Here is a 2,619-nt window from a genome sequence, read left to right as displayed (position 1 = left end):
CAGATTCAATATGGGAGTGTCAGCTACGGTCTCCACTCATGAAGTTTTTAGATATCATGAGGATATAGTCATTATGAGGATGACTGAACCTAACAATGTATGAAAGTCATCACAAGGATGATTTTATGAATGTCTTGCTTAGTAGTTAAGAAGTATGTATGTATGTTATAGCTTGGAAATTAAACCAAGGTGTATGATTTCTAGTGTGCTTTAAGTTTATGTGTTATAATGATTGTTTGATAGTAGTAAGAATATGTATTGTGTTTTGACGAGTTTTTCGTTGAGTAATTTATTATTACTTCCCATACTTGCCTTTTTAGTATGTGCAGATGCGCTTAAAGTAAAAGTGCACGTCTTAAGATTCAAAGAGGTTGAGACATAACTAATTGTACTTTGCTTATTCGAGTTGGGAATTTTAATCAATATCTTTTCTACGGGAAATGGATGCATGTTACTTAATTTTAAAATTTTGATCTTCCGTGAAATGAAAGCATGTCGATTAATTTAAAATTTTGAATTGCGGGTATAACTATCGGTCAAGTTTATTTTTAACGAGGTAACAGATCGGTCTAATTTGAACTCCGGATATCCGTCAACATGTAAATACTAAAAATGAAAAAATAATTTCTTCAAATATATTAAATACAATATGTATATTATTTTAATCATATAAATATATAATTTATATTATATTATTTTAGAAAAACTCATATTATAAATTTAAAATATACTTAAAAATAATTACTTAAAAAAATTAAAATTATATACAGATCTATATTTATATTATTTTAGAAAAACTCATATTATAAATTTAAAATATACTTAAAAAAATTAAAATTATATACAGGTCTCTCGAGTTGCCCGCAAATTTTAATAGAGTAGATGCAGATCAACTATTTTTGCTTTACGTGATATGCAGATCGGATTTTTGAATCAAAAATGATTTAATCTGTTGTGGAGCGGGTTTGACCATGTTTCCAACATTGCTCGCTATCAATCATTTGTCAAGAATAATTTTCTTGAAAATCTGTGACACCCGCCACTTTCAAAATAAAATAAATTGATAAAAGCGAAAATAAAATAATCTTCATATAATATAATAGTCGATACGGTAACAAAAGGCCTAAAAGCCCAACATCGATAACATCCGAAATATAAAATACGATATAAACCAAAAGTCTGAAATAGGAATAACGTAGGCGATAAAAGTCCAAAGGCCTGGAGGCCCGATAACGATAAAAGCGATAAAACGATAGAAGCCCAAAAGCCCAATAGCACCAGTCCGATAATCACTCCTGCTCGTCGGTCTCACCTGAAAGGGGGAAATAAGGAGGGGTGAGCGACAGGGGAATCGCCCAGTGAGGTATGGGATGCTAAACCGCAAACCACTGACTCAGTTCATAGCACTACAACTATGTAGGCATAGCTCTAGCATGAGACAATCACGGTGCCTATTACACCACACAGAACAATCACATATGTCTAGTGGACTAGACATGATACAACCAATGCGATAATAGCATATCACATTTCCTCATAAGGATATATATACTTTACAGGCGTCGCTAGCACAGTAGTCCACACTGCACCCCGCAAATCTCTAAGGCGTCGTAAGTACAAACGTCTCTGTACCCCCGCAAATCTCCACAAACATGGCAGCCAGTGCAAACGTCTCTGCACCCCGCAAAACTCCTCAAACATAGGAAGCCAGTGCAAACGTCTCTGCACCCCGCAAAACTCCTCAAACATAGGAAGCCAGTGCAAACGTCTCTGCACCCCGCAAAACTCCTCAAACATAGGAAGCCAGTGCAAACGTCTCTGCACCCCGCAAAACTCCTCAAACATAGGAAGCCAGTGCAAACGTCTCTGCACCCCGCAAAACTCCTCAAACATAGGAAGCCAGTGCAAACGTCTCTGCACCCCGCAAAACTCCTCAAACATAGGAAGCCAGTGCAAACGTCTCTGCACCCCGCAAAACTCCTCAAACATAGGCAGCCAGTGCAAACGTCTCTGCACCCCGCAAAACTCCTCAAACATAGGCAGCCAGTGCAAACGTCTCTGCACCCCGCAAAACTCCTCAAACATAGGCAGCCAGTGCAAACGTCTCTGCACCCCGCAAATCTCCAAAACATGGACTCGTATATATATATACATATATATAACAATTCTTAACATCAATCATTTCAATCAACCGTTGAATCCTCTATTATCCTATTTCCGGTTTAACAATCAATAATAATAATAAACAAGCAAGACTCTCAAACAGACTCGATTCACAGAGACGGATCATGTTTCGAAACTAAACTTTCCATAACGGTAGTACTAAACTAGCTCGGGATTTAACGGAGTAGCCCTCACCTTAGCAATGAAGAGAAGTGGTATATATGAACTCCAGCTGCTCAAATGGACTCCAAATCTGAAATCAGATCGAAATTTCGAGTCAGAACGCCTTTCGAACGGTTTAAAACGGGTATTTACGGAAAAGTCAACCCGCTGGTCAAAGATCAATTATTTAATTAATTAATTAATTGATTAATTAATTAATTAATCCGGTTTATCCTAACCGATTTCCAATTGATTTTAACCGACCGGTTTAACCTAACCGAATCGAAATCGATT

General features: G+C 36.9%; 1 long non-coding RNA gene across 1 annotated transcript in view; it reads right to left on the bottom strand.

Annotated features, from left to right (window-relative positions):
- Window positions 1–1,253: 1,253 nt before the first annotated feature.
- LOC106293755 overlaps window positions 1,254–2,619 on the bottom strand; it is a 6,818-nt gene continuing 5,452 nt past the window's right edge. The window contains exon 4 of the long non-coding RNA XR_001260627.1: window positions 1,254–1,312. This is a non-coding gene — a long non-coding RNA (uncharacterized LOC106293755). The remainder of the gene's footprint in view (window positions 1,313–2,619) is intronic.

Source organism: Brassica oleracea, chromosome C5, assembly GCF_000695525.1.
Source record: "Brassica oleracea var. oleracea cultivar TO1000 chromosome C5, BOL, whole genome shotgun sequence".
Classification (NCBI taxonomy): Eukaryota; Viridiplantae; Streptophyta; class Magnoliopsida; order Brassicales; family Brassicaceae; genus Brassica; species Brassica oleracea.
Note: the sequence above shows the minus strand (reverse complement) of the source record. Positions and strands in the feature narration are given on the sequence as shown.